General features: G+C 38.0%; 1 long non-coding RNA gene across 2 annotated transcripts in view; it reads left to right on the forward strand.

Moving 5' to 3' along the window:
• The window catches only part of LOC141583977 (uncharacterized), a 33,239-nt gene extending 21,777 nt beyond the window's left edge, over window positions 1-11,462 (forward strand). For both annotated transcript variants that reach the window (XR_012516811.1, XR_012516812.1), the window contains 2 exons: window positions 9,591-9,673; window positions 11,080-11,462. This is a non-coding gene — a long non-coding RNA (uncharacterized LOC141583977). The remainder of the gene's footprint in view (window positions 1-9,590; window positions 9,674-11,079) is intronic.
• Window positions 11,463-15,204: the final 3,742 nt, after the last annotated feature.

Consider the following 15,204-nt stretch of genomic DNA (forward strand, 5'->3'; position numbering starts at 1 on the left):
CAACACATTTTTTTTGTTATAAAACAATGACAATCACAACAACCTAAAACAATAAAGTGATGTATATGGTAAAAATAAAAAGGCAACCCCCCACCACAACCTCATACTGGCTAAAACCCAGGGGATAACTTCTGTTAACAGACAGGTGGGGATTCTTTCAGTTCAAAATGTCCTTAAAGAGATTTCATTTATTGTACAGAATCTATGACAGCACATGTTTCGCAAAGGTAACCTTTGATCTGTTTTCTTATCTGTTAAAGTCTACTTGATGATTCAATTCATAGCTTGCTAGTTGGCAGAATGCTAGAATTGTTGCTGGCAAGAGACACCATTACAGGGGGCCAGTAGACAGTGGAAGTAAGAGAGACAGGACAAAATGCCAGGAGAAAAAGGTCAAGTCAAGGTGGAGTACAAAAGGCAGATGCCAGGCAGGAAAATGGGACAGCCTTGGAAAAGAAGGCTTAGTAGTTCACCTTCCCTGTTTTCACTTTTTATAACCTAATTACTCCAACATATTTGCTGCTGACTTTTATACTCTGCTCTCTTATAAAGGTCACCCAAGGACGATGTGGTCATCACATTTGATGACCATCTCTCCATTTTTACCCTCCTTAACCTCTCTGTGTTTGATATTGTCAACCACTGTCCCTTTCATGAGCCCCTGTTTCCATGGTGATGGCAACAATATACTCTTCTAGCTCTTAAATGCTCCTGAAGTTTCTTTCCCTAAGCTACATAATGACTCTCCTTCCTCTTCTCTAGTCTTCTAGTTGTGGGTTCTGCCTACAGATCTGTCCTTTTCTGTCTTCTCTTTTCTCTGCATTTTCTATTTGTTAGATATTTAATTCACTCCTATGGCTTCAATGATGATTTCTATGACAGAAGTTTTGAAATATTACAGATACAGACATAAGTAGAAATGTAAATCTGGTCCTGACCTCCCCTGGAGTTCTAATCTCTCATTTTCTGTTACCATCTAGGCAAGTCCCATTTGTATTTTATTTTATTTTTATAGAAAGAAGTGAGATAATCATATGTATTATAAAAATATGAATACATACACATATGTACTACATATATGTACTACATATAAATATGTATTGCATATATATGAATACATGGTACATGTATATTGTGTATATACACACAAACACATCTTAATGAGACCAGTGGCAGGTCTCTTTCCCCAAATAATTTTATTAGAATATGTAGGGTAGGGCTGCAGCACTTGTGCCTATTCAAAGCTCCCAGAGAGATTTTAAAAAAATTATTTCCATAGGTTTTTGGGAGAACAGGTGGTATTTGGTTACATGAATAAGATCTTTAGTTGTGATTTGTGAGATTTTGGTGTACCTGAGCAGCATACATTTGTATTTTAAACTTAGCATTTCTAAAATGAAACTTGTCTTCTTAGCCTTTGAACTCTTCTGCGTGGGCTAAAGAGAACTTTCTGGTCTGTCCCCTGCTCACTCTTCCAGTATCATCTCTTACCACTCTTCTACAAGCACCTGCTTTTCCAGTCATATAAATAACTGCAGTTGCATGAACATGTCATGTTTCACATTCCTCTATGCTATTGAAAACTATGATCTCTCCCTTGAAACATCCTTTTCTTTGGGCCCGAGTTTTTTGTCCCCAGGAAATCCTTCCTCAACCCTCCAAATTTTTCTTGAAGGCTTCCTTCAAGAAAGACTAAGGAAGGCTTCCTGAATGCCTGCATCTGGTGCCCTTCTGTTGTCTCTTATAGCACCCTTTGGAAACTTCTCTTATAGATCATATCACACTGAAATGTAGTTGGTTGCTTACTTGTTTGTATTCCCAGGTGAACTGTGAGCCCTTGGAAGTGAAGAAGTGTGTTTTTGATGTTTTTACCCCCAGGGCCTAAAAACATGCTTAACACATAGTAAGTGGATTTACACTCTCATTCAGTACTGAATACATATTTCAGAACAAATATGTGAATCCACTTCTCTCACCTGGCTTCTCTATTTATGATGGTGGTGAAGCCATCTTAGATTTATATCTAACCCTGACAGTCCTCCTAACTCCATGATCACATCCTTTTTTCAAAACATCTCCACATGAATGTTCAACAGGTTTATTAAATCTAACAGGGACTAAGCAAAGCCCTTGCTGTCTTTGCCCATCATTCCCCATCTCAATAAGGGCACCACCATGGTAAAGGTGATTCCAGGGTTTGTACTCAGCTGCTCTGTACTCAGTACTCAGCTGAGTACAAACCCTGGAGTCATCCATAGGTTCTCTTTTTCTTCTACTCTACATCAAATCCAATTAAAAAAAAAATCCTACAAGCATTGCCTTATCATAGATCTGGAATATGGCCATTTTTCATGTCCTCCAGTAATGCCACAGCAATTCAAGCCACCATTGTCTCTTCCCTGGGCTCCTATGGTGCCTTCTCACTGCTGTCTGTTCACTCTTGCTCTTTACAAATGATTCCTCCAAACAAAAGCCAGAAGTCCTTACCCTGGCTTACAAGACCATTCAGGATATGGCCTGTGGTTATTTTTCTGGGCTCCTGACCTGTCACCTCCTCCTTGTTGACTCTGCTGCCTACACAGGGCCCCTTGTTACTTTCTGAACACACAAGATGGGCATCCATTTCAGGGCTTTTTTTATACTACTCTCTCTGCCCCAGATACTTCTCTTCTGAGCAGTATGAAGTTCACATGGCTAGAACTTCACGTGGCTCACTGCCTTGCTTCCCTCTGGTCTCTGCCCAGTAGTCACTTCTGGAAAGAGTTCTTCTCTGACCATAATATCTAAAAAAGCAGCCCCACAGACCCTATCCTCTCACCCTGATTTGTTTTTTCCTTTGCCATATGATATATTTCTTTATATGTCTATTGATTCTCTTTCATTAGTACATTAGCTCCCTGAGAATAGGGTCTTTGTCTACCATGTTCTTTGCTGCAATCCTAGCATCTGAAACTTTTCCTGGCATATAACAAAAGCTCAACAAATACTTGACGAATAAATGAATGATTCCAATTATTCAAGGCCATGAGTCATATTTGACTCCTCACTTGCATTCCCTCCTGTGTATAGTCATCCAGCCCTTTAGAGTCTTCCTTATGTTTATACATTTATTGACTGTAAACTGTCTTATGGTGTGTTTATCTTTGAGCTAACTTACTTCCCATAAGTGCCATATCAAATGAAGTAACGAATGCAGCAAGAACTTTTTAAACTCTAAAACACCATACAAATGTCATTTGCCTTCCAGTCCCACTGCGGTGACATTAATTAATGTTAGTTCCTCTTGCAATCTATGCAGAAGCCTCTAACTGATCTTTCTGCTTCCCAAATTCTCCCCAGACAACATATTTTGCAACCTGCTGCCCTCTTAATCTTCTTAAAGCCTTGCTATAATTATGCTCCTCTTCTAAAAAACTTCAACTGCCTTCCAATTCTTGACCAAATAGTATACAAAATCCTTAACTTGTAACCAAGACCCTCCCTGAAGTGGCTCCAGACTGCCTTTTCACTGTCTCCCACTGTTCTCCTACCCAAACCCTGGATTTTCAAGTCAGTTTAGCCTGCTAACTTTTTCCCGAGCCCACTGCCTTCCCTGACCTGTCTTTCACTCATGTTTCTCCTCTGAATGGAAAGCTTCCTGCATACCTTCTCCTTAAAAAAAAACAAAACAAAACAAAACAAAAACATACCTTGCAAGTTCAGAACAAGTAAGCATCCATGGATTCTGCCATCCCTAGGTTTTTCTGCTTCAAGGTGATCTTTCTGTACTTTCTATTCTTACAGCATTTCATTCTTCCTGTTGAGGGGTACCCTTACCCTCCAATGATCAGTTTTACCATCTGCCTCCATGTTCATTATTCTGATTTGGAAGGCAAGGAAAGTCTGACCTTTCCTTGTCCAAGTTTCTCAGATTGTTTGTCCCTCCTTTCTCCCTCTGAGATCTCTGCCTGTGCTACAATAAGCATGCTTTCATGGCTTCCACTTCCATATGGGAGGGTTTCAAGGATGGGCTTTCATCTTGGCAAATATGGCAGCTTGCCTTTCTGAGCTGGTAGTGGTGGGAAATAGTGGGAAGCCTATGTTTTACTACAGGATAAGCTGCCTTCTCCAATGTAGACTTTCTATATTATACGGCCAATGATTTGGCTTCCTTGAATCTGACTCCATTTCTTAATTAATTTTGAACTCTGGAGAGAAAAATCGGCTAATTATCACCTTCCCTTAAACTCAAACATTACCCAGATGACTTTTTGTTTGGTAAACTTCTCTATAATACAGATTTTTATAAGGCCTTATTTGTGTTCGTAACCCAATACATAAGCATATAGAAAGAAGAGGCATTATTATATACCACCATTTGTCTTAAATTTCTTTAGACTTCAGATTCATGGGCCAGTATTTTTTTGCATGGAGGCTATATGGGCTAACACATTTGATACTGAGGAAAAAAATAAAAATAAAATATATATGATGTGTATGAGTCAGTTCTTACAGTGCTATAAAGAAGACTATCTGAGACTGGGTAATTTATGAAGAAAAGAGGTTTAATTGACTGACAGGTCTACAGGCTGTACAGGAGGCATAGCCAGGAGGCCTTAGGAAACTTACAGTCATGCAGAAGGTGAAGGGATAGCAAGCATTTCTTACCATGGTGGAACAGAAGAGAGGGAGAGCAAAGGAGGAAATGCTACACACTTTCAAACATCCAGATCTCCTGAGAACACTATTACGAGAACAGCAAGGAGGAAGTCTGTCCCACGATTCAGTCACCTCCTACCAGGGCCCTCCTCCAACACTGGGAATTACAATTTGACATGAGATTTGGGTGGAGACACAGAGCCAAACCATATCAAGATGTTTCTTGGAATTTTTGCTGAAGCTCAAAGCTGATTATAATTTACAAGTTCTCTACATTATAAATAGTGACACTAGACAAATTTTTAGGACTCACTGAGAAATGATGAAACAGAATCTGTGACTGTCACCTCCATCAACCCCCTTCAACTATATAAGAGAGGGCTTGAGAAGGTACTTTAAAGGGGATTTGTAGGTGTATGAGCATTTTGATATTTCTTGACTCCTCACTCTGTGGGATGAAAAGAGGGTGTGTCTTTTTATGCCAACTTAGGGCAGCCCTCCAAGCAAACCTTGAAGGAAAGATGTTTATCAAGAGGGGATTTTAATGTATCACTCCATGAGACTGGTGCCCTTCTCTAGCCTGGAGAATTCCAAGGGTGCAAAGCTGGCTGAAGTTATCTGAGATGGCTGGTGAGGATTTGGGCCAGCAGAGGAGTAATCCTCCAGGACTTTCAAGTTTGAATGAGCAAGCATGTCTGAGTGGACCCCATGGAAAGCATTCAGGTTTTAGTTGCCTTAAAATAGCCATACCCAGAGTGAATGTAAAGGCATTTGTAGAAAATAATATAAACCATTTACAATAGGCTTCTTGGAGTGCTTACCCAGGTACTAGGGATTATTTCATTAATTCTTATAACCACCCTAAAAAGCTTTACTTTCATTACCATTTTTAAAATGAGAAAATGGAAGAGTGAAGTTGTTATTTTCTCAATATCGTAGAATTAGCATGGTTCATAACTGGTATTTAAATAGCAGATCCTTGTATATTAGCTTGGTGTTGATCCCATCTGTCTGTGGTTGATACCCAGATTTACTACTTCCAGCTTTGATTTCATTCCTTCCTGAACTCAAGACTTGTATGTCCAGCTGCTTACTTGATATTTCCATTTGGGTATTCAAGAGCCAATGGAAAACACTGGATAATTTATGAAGAAAAGAGGTTTAGTTGACTTGCAGGTCCACAGGCTGTACAGGAAGCATGGAGGGGAGGCCTCAGGAAACTTAAAATCATGGCAGAAGGTGAAGGGAAAACCCTTGCTCTTGGGACTAGAAGAAAGTTCTTGATTGCAACTTACCACCACCTTGCTTTTCATACCCTGGTTGCTTAAGTTACGTCCTTTCCCTTACCTTCTCCCTTTATCTGACATACCCAGTTCCCGTAGCACTTGAATCCATTGACTTTTCTCCATTTCCACTGCGTCTTGTGAGTACACCCACATCACTCCCCTGATTTTAGTCTTTCCTCTCAGCCTCCTCTCCACAGTAGAGAGACAATTATTTTCATCTCCCTTTACTGGCTTGTCATTTGTCTGAGAATAAAATCCAAACTGCACCACAGAGCCCTGTGAGGCCTGGCTGCTTCTTCCCTCTCCGTTCCCCATGGCTCACTGGACTTCAGCAGCTGTGGCCTCCCTTCTGTTCCCAAGGAACCCCGGCCTTTGCACTTGCTCTCCTCTCTGCCTAGAGGGCTGTTTTCTCTTTGCATGGCTGGATCACCCTCATTCTTTAGGTCTCAACTGAAAGATCACCTTCTCACTGCTACTCCCAGCTACTCCATTTCTTTCCCATGTTTATCTTGGTTGTAGTCCTTCAAACAATTTAAAGTTAATTTGCTTATTTTAAAAAACTTGTTTGTTAGATGTATTTATCCTGTTTCCTCCTCCCAACCAGTATCTAAGCTCCCTGAGAAGGGGCCTGACCTTTATGTTCATCACTGTAGTCCCAGAATCTAGCACATTGCCTGGCATACAGAGGTGTTCAGCAAATATTTGTTAAATAAATGAATGATTTCTTAAGTAAATATGTTTGTTGTATAAAAGAATGAAGAGAGAACGAAGTGCCAGATGTCATACACTACATATAGTGGATTTTTAACCTTTTTGAAGTGCACAGAATGTTGTGGGAGCTAAAACATATAATTATCATACTTACGACAATCGTATCTCCTATACATTTTTTAAAAGCACCACCTGGGTGGGCGCAGTGTGGCTCATGCCTGTAATCCCAACACTTTGGGAGGCCGAGGCAGGCAGGTCACCTGAGGTCAGGAGTTTGAGACCAGCCTGGCCAACATGGTGAAACCTCATCTCTACTAAAAATGCAAAAATTAGCCAGGCGAAGTGTGAGGTGCCTGTAATCCCAGCTATTCGGGATTCTGAGGCAGGAGAATCACTTGAACCTGGGAGGCAGAGGTTGTAGTGAGCTGAGATTATGCCTTTGGATTCCAGCCTAGGGGACAAGAGAGAGACTTAATCTCAAAAACAAAACAAATCAAAAGCACCACCCATATTTATTCTAGTATTCAAACAATATTAATTTTTTCCTTATGTTCTAGACAGAAGGTTGGTGGCTGGAGATATGATGAAATAGACATAGTCCCTCTCCTCAAAGCTTATGGGCTAGCATTCCTCCCTAGACAAGAGAAGGAAAAATGGGGAGAAGAGATAGAATCTAAAGCATTCCCTCCTTTTCTATAATATCCCTAGGAAGATATATCAACATAAAAATCATAAATAAAATTTATAAGAAAAACATAGAGTCTCTGAAGGCTAGCAAAATGCCCACCCTTTAAACAGAATACTTAGCAAAGAAAAATTGGAGCAGAGCTTCATTTAGAAAACGGTTGTTGTTATGAATTTGTCCCTTTTCTAATGTGAAAAATATAAGATGCCAATGCGGAAACTGAATGTCAGAATCCAAGAAACTTGTGTCCATTTAGAAATTACAGTAGCCCTGTTATTCAGTACTTCTGCCAATATCAACTTCTAATGCAACAGAACATGGAGCAATGGAGAAAACAGTGGAAAAGCTGGAATTGGGTAACCTGTATCAGAGTCCTTGTGCTGATCCTACAGCTCTTTAGCCTTATGGATGTGTCCTAACCTTTTTTCAGTCCCAGTTGACTCGTCCATCTAATGGGGATGAAAAAAGAATATATCTTAAAACATTTTTGTAGATCAAATAGGCAAATCCATGTTACATGTTCAGCATAGTGCCTGTCATCTAGCATACAGAATAATATATAATAATAAATATAATATATAATATGATTTTTGGTAAAATTTATTATAGTACTACCCAGGCGAGGGGATTGTCATGAGGAATAAATGATGTGTGCATATACGTGTGTGTGTAAATACCTCTCACAGTGATTGGAACATGGTAGGGCTAAATGAATAGTTGTTGAATAAGCTAATGTATTGGGAAAGCTACAAAGGATAGATTGTTATGAAAATGCTTCTACTTCTTATATTATTTTTAACAAAAATAGATTGAGCAATCAGAATCTCTCTGTAAGCAAACAAAGGAGGTAAAAAGATACTCAAAAATGTCCCTGCCAATCAAGTATGTTATTGGAATATTTAGCAATCAGTAGGGCATGGATGCTGCCAGACTGGAATGAATGCTGGCAGTAGCTCCAGCTTTAGTCAGAAATTGTGGAAAGGTCTTGGAGGGATCCTTAGAATGTACCAGAGAAGAGGAAGTGATAGTATGGGGTGAAGGTGTTTGCATAGGATAGCAGCCGTGTTCCAACAAAACAATTTCACTATCTTAATAACTGGTTTAGCTGTGCTGGTGCTTCTGATCTAAAGTAGCTCTACCCCGCAAACAAAATCCTACATAACTGGAGTTGAAAAGAGAGACAATATATCCTATGTATACTATGATCCCCAATTCACTTCCCATCCTAAACACGGGGACAAGGGTTTGTTGGCTTGAAAGTAATGATCTGTCAGCAAACTGGTCAAAGAAATGACCCTGACATGTTAGCATGAGGAGAAGGTTGCTAGAGTCCTATCATGCATATTTAAAGGTGGGCCGCTTTTGGAAATATGTGGGTGAGTTGCCAACTACATCAGCCTAGCTGTTGCTGTTCTTCATAATAATTATTAGTCATCTCTATTCCAGCAAATTCATCATCATTCTCAATAGATTAGAAGCCAAATCTCAAATCCACTTTAGTAAAAATCCTTACAATTGGACTGTTAGAAACCCTGCATCATTTGAACAAAAGCAAGGTATTTGAAGATCAGTGGGAAAGTTGGAAAATAAACAAATTCTTCACTAATTACTATTTTTAAATGCTATGAATGAATTGAAGCTCAATCACTCAATATGCCTTTAAAGATTTTTAAGTGTTTTATAACCAGTCCACTTGAGATTTTTAAGAACATTTTTAATTTGTAATAAAAGTTTATAAATTGATTTTTTTTTCCAAAAAGTTAAAAACTGCAAATACTTGTTAATAAAGATCTTAAATAATTTTAAAAATGAACATACCACTGTGTAACCAACTCTTTTAAGATCTCTATTTATAGACTAAATATCACACAAAATTTGGTGGTCTCTGTGGGGTTTGGAATTTGGAAATTACTGTTAGTGAGAAGAAATGGAGGAGGGATCTTATATGTTATGTTCTTTCTGAGTGAATGAAATGTGTATGCATGAGTTGATTAGCACAATGGCTTCCATGATCCACCTACTGGATAGCTTATGTGAAGGCATTTTTTAAAATAAGGTGTATTAGCAAGGGTTCTCCAGAGAAATAGAACCAACAGAATTATATATTGCTATCTTTATATGTCTATGTTTGTATCTATGTCTATGTTTATAACTATCTTCGTTGCTGCATCTATATCTATGTATCTATGTATCTATCTGTCTAGGTTTGTTTTAAGTAATTGGCTCATGTGATTGTGGAGGGTTAATGAGTACAAAACCTGTTCATGCAGGCCACCAGACTGGCGACTCACAGGAGAGTTGCACTTGAAATCCAACGTCAGTCCACCTGCAGAATTCTTTGCTCAGGAAGAAGGTGAGTTTTTGTTCTATTAAAGCCTTCAATTGATTGGATGGGGCCCACCCACATTATGGAGGGCAGACTGCTTTGCCCCAAATCAGCCAATTTGAATATAAATCTCATTCAAAACCCATCTTCACAGAAATATCTAGAATAAAGTTTGATGAAATATTTGGAGATTGTGGCCCAGCCAAACTGACACATAAAGTTAACCATCACATAAAGTAATGTAAAGAATTATTAAGTTTTTGTTGTTGTTTGTCTTTTTCCAAGAGAAAACTGCCAAGATTGCAAAATGACTTGTTTTTTGAGGAATGATTATAGGTTGAGATGTTAAACTAGAAAAGAGAAGACTTAGGGACATTTATAGTAGGTTGTTGCAAAAATAATTGCAGTTTTCGCTATTGAAAGTTATGGCGAAAACCACAATTACTTTTGACCAACCTAATAGTAACAGAAGGTAACATCTCCATATTCTCACTACCCAGAGATGTGTAGTGATATATAAATTGAAAAGGAGAAGACTTAGGGATATTTATATTAGGTTGGTGCAAAAATAATTGCAGTTCCCGCCATTGACAGCAATGACGAAAACCACAATTACTTTTGACCAACCTAATAGTAACACAAAGTAACACCTATGTTTCTCACTACCCAGAGATGTGTAGTGGCACACACACACACACACACACACACACACACACTCACACACACACTTCTGCATTTTTAAAATGCTAAAATGTCTATTTGCCTGGAGACTGACTGATACCATCATAAACTGAGGAATTCTCATCACACCTGGCACTGGGCAGTGTCAGTACCGCTCTTCTGTGGTAAACTTGTTTCCAGTTCCTCACAGTGGCTGTTTCAAACTTCTTGTATCCCTCAAGCCCCAACCTCACCCTATCCACTTTTTCTTCCACAATGCAGAGACAAAAGGCTGCCAATTCTCCAGCATCCACCTCACAGCACCTCTATTTTCACCTCTTCTTTCCTGTCTCAATGACAAGGTTCCTGGATTTTTCCTAAGGCCGATTCCCCTGCTTATCTCTTGGCTCTGTCCTTTCTACCTTCCCTGGAGCCTTACTCATTTGGTGAAGTGTGACTCCTTAGAAATAAATATGTGATGATCTCTGCACTTACTATTTCATGGCAGGTAGGCTTTATATTCTCAGTGCCTGCTATGCTGGGTTATGACTGATGGGATTTTATATAAGGCAGAAGATACACACACACACACACACACACACACACACACACATACACACACACTACTCTTCATTGCTATATTTGGACTAGTGCAGCAGTCAGGATGACAGAAAAGCAGATGTACAAAAATGCAGAAAAATAAAGCATAAAGTGTTTGTAGGTGGAGAGACAGAATTCTTTTCTATTTGTATTGAATTCTTAATATATTCTAGTGCAGAAAGTATGAAGCATGGCAACTGGAAGCACACGTGTCATGCATCAATGGCAAGCTGCAGAAAACAGCGATGTTGGTATGAACACTCTTTCTTATATTTCCCCTCCCCACACTGCTGGGCCCACTGATTTGGTTATCTTTATTGTGGGATAATTTATATACATTCCCCTCCTTTTAAATGCACAGTTCAATAAGTTTCAAAAATATGTGTATATTTTCACTTATGTAATCGCCAGCCCCATCAAGATATAATTTTGATTCTGTCACCCTAAAAAGTTATCTCATGCTCCTCTGCATTCAAAGTCCCCCATCTCCAATCTCAGGAAACCATAAATCTGCTTGCTCTTGGTATAGACTAGTAGAGTGCTTGTTCTAATGTAAAAAGCCACTATATATATCTATATATCTATATATCTATATATCTATATATCTATATCTATCTATCTATCTATCTATCTATCTATCTATACACACACACACACACATATATATACACACACATATATACATATATATGTGTGTGTATATATATATATATATATATATATATTTTTTTTTTTTTTTTTTTTTTGAGACAGAGTCTTGCTCTGTCTTCCAGGTTGCAGAGCAGTGGTGCAATGTTGGCTCACTGCAACCTACGCTTCTCAGGTTCAAGTAATTCTCCTGCCTCAGCCTCCCGAGCAGCTAGGATTACAGGTGCCCGCCACCATGCCAGGCTAATTTTTGTATTTTTAGTAGATACAGGGTTTCACCATGTTGGCCAGGCTGGTCTCAAATTCCTGAACTCAAGTGATTCACCCAACTTGGCCTCCCAGAGTGCTGGGATTACAAGTGTGAACCATCATGTCTGGCTCGCACATTAGTTTTGACTGTTTATATGAATAGTATTAGATAGTATACACTCTTTTGTGTCTGGACCCTTTTCTTCAACAAAGCATTTTTGAGATTCATTCATGTTTTTGCATATATCAGTAATTTGTTCCTTTTTATTTCCAGGTGGTATGCTATTGTATAAATATACCACATTCTGTTTATCCAGTCAAACCACACATTTGGGTTGTTTCCAATGGTTGGCTATTATAAATAAAGCTGCTATGGAGATTCATGTGCATATACATACACTTCTATTTCTTCTGGGTATATACTGAATAATGAGATACTAAATATACATTTAAATTTATAAGAAATTGCCAGATGGTTTTTCACCAGCAATGTTGCTTCTTACCTTCATTAATACTTGATATTGCCAGTCTTTTAAATTGTATCCATTCTAATAGGTGTGCAGTTATTTTTATTTTGGTTTAAATTCGCATTTTTCTAAAGACTAATGATGTTGCCTGTCTTTTCATGAGTTTATTGGCTATTCATATATCTTCTTTTGTGAAGCATCCAAATCTTCTGTCCATTTTTTATTGGGTGTTTGTCTTTTTGTTATTGAGTTGGAATGATTTTTTATGGATTCTGAATACAAGTGTTTTGTCATATATATGAATTATGAACACTTTCTCCCAATCTGTGGCTTGTGTTTGCATTTTCTTAATAGTGTCTTTTAAAAAGGACAAGTTTTGATAAAGTCAGATCTATAGATTTTTCTTTTATGGTGTGTACTTTCTATTCTAAGATAACTTTGCCTGTTTCCAAGATTGTGAGTATTTTCTTTCATGCTTTTTCATATAAATTGTTTTCCACCTTATAGAAGTTTTCTAGTTATGGCCTTGTCACTTAAGTCTCATCCATTTTAAATAAATATTTAATGTGTGGTGTGAATTAAAAATTGAGGACTTTTTTTTTTTGTATGGATAGATTTTCAACACCATTTACTAAAAAGACTACTGTATTTCTACTGATTTAGTTTGGAATTTTCAGCAAAAATTAAGGGCCATATATGTTTGCATGTTTCTAAACTCTTCAGTGTCTTGTCTTCAATTGATGTGTATGTCTCTCTTTGTATCTCTATCATACTGTCTTGGTTACTGCAGTTTTAGAATAAGTTTTGAAATTAGGTAGTTTAAATTCTTAAACTTTGTTCTTTTTTTTCAGAATAGTCTTGGCAATTCTGTGTCATTTGGATTTGCAAATTATTGAATTAGTTTAATCTTTACCAAAAATGCTTGCTGGAAATTTGATTGGGTAGAATTGACATCTTAATATTATTGAGTCTTCCAATCTATGAATGCAACTCTCTCTTAACTTAGCTCTTCCTTAATTTTCTCAGTTTTCTATAAAAGTTCAAATTTGAATATGGGCAATTCTACACACACACACACACACACACACACACACACACACACACACCGTATGTTCATCCCCTGAATTTGTAGAATGCTACCTATGGCCTTAAATATTTCAGTTGTATTAGTATTTTTTTTTTTTTCTAGATCTAAAATTTTGGTACTCTATACTAGATCACTAATTGCCAAATAAAATACTGACCATGACAGAGACTTAATTGTAACTGATTGTTGGTATCTTTTAAAACTTCTTTTGGCTTAGAGGTGAGTTTTCATTTCCTTGATCTAAATATGAATGAAGAAAAGATGTCGAAGAGAATCTCAACCCCTCTAGCCATTAGGTTTTAATCCTAATAATTTTTACTTAGAATGTGCCAATGTGTGGAGAAAAAAGTCCTCTAAAGGACTTTAAAGTTATACTGAAAAAGGACTAGGACACTTTCTATTACTATAGAATCTTTATGAGGCTGACATTGGCTATTGAAGTATATGTAAGTTATAGTTTTATTATTTATAATCTTGTAATGTCATTATTTGTTATTACATGCTGCCACCTAGTGAAATTCATAGGCTTGACGCAAAGGAAGCAAGAAAGCTGTGTCGCGGATTTCAAATTTGTGCTTTTGGTGTCTGAATTTTGGTAAGGACTGTGATTTTTCCAAATTATGAAGCACTTTAGAGTGAAAACACTGGTATAGGTAAGATTTCCTAGAAAAACGTTCCAAAATATGTAAGTGTTTAGTCTTTTTTCCTTAGCAGAAAATTACTTTGTTAGATTTTTGGAGGACCAAGATATAATTCAAAAGGATATTATGTATTAAAAATATTTTAGCCTTACTACAGCTGCTTTGTTTTGAAAATTATTATTTTCCTCAGAGATATGAAAGTTTAGGAAAAAGCATATTACGTATTAAACATATTTTACCCTTACTACAGCTGCTTTGTTTTGAAAATTGTCATTTTCCTCAGAGCTATGAAAGTTTAGGAAAAAGGGGAATTTTCTGGAAAAAAAAAATTTTAAAGAAAGTTTCTCCTGCTCTACCAGGCTGCACTGTAATAAATATTTCTTATTATCTATGGCTTTTCCTGCCATTCCCCATCACCTAGGTCTTGTACCTAATTCTGAGGATTAGTCTAATTTTTCAGCAAAGCACTTAGGATTTGAAATTTATAATATGTTAAAAACAAGATCACTTATTACAATTAGATAGATTCATAGCATTTCCCTCAGCTAGCAATGACCTAAAACTTAAAAAAAAAAAAATGTATCTCCCTTACTCCATAGAAAAAACATGTACCCAAACAGACCAAGTGGTTTTTTCTGGTCTCTGAGCTTCTTCATGGTAGAGCTGAGCTTAGACTGAAGTTTCTTGATTGTTATCAAATGCCCTAGGCACTGGAATGTGGTCCTTATCCTGGGTGAGAGCTGGATTAAGACTTACCCGGGGTGGAGAGGAGCTGCAATACATTAGGAGGAGTGGGATGAGCTGCTCAGAACAGGGCACTTCTGCTTAGCAGCATCTGCAGATGTCAACAGCCCATGAAGAAGGGCTGATCAGCAAAGTCTTGGCTCCCCGTCCCTGACCAGCACATTCAGGGCAAGGAGAGCCAAGGCAGAGCTTACAGGGCATGCTTCTGCTTTCTCTTGCTGAAGGCTGGACTAAGCAAAGGGGTACTGAGCTTGCAGGCTGGAAGCCCAAGCCATGCTCACTGCCTCCATGAAGCAAGAAGTTTTCTATTTAAGCATTTCTCCTCCAAAAGTTGTGATAGCAATATTAAAGGTATTGGCCTGGCACGGTGGCTCATGCCTGTAATTGCAGCACTTTGGGAGGCCACGGTGGGCAGATCACCTGAGGTCAGGTGTTTGCGATGAGCCTTGTCAACATGACCAA

This window comes from Saimiri boliviensis, chromosome 3, assembly GCF_048565385.1.
Source record: "Saimiri boliviensis isolate mSaiBol1 chromosome 3, mSaiBol1.pri, whole genome shotgun sequence".
Lineage (NCBI taxonomy): Eukaryota > Metazoa > Chordata > Mammalia > Primates > Cebidae > Saimiri > Saimiri boliviensis.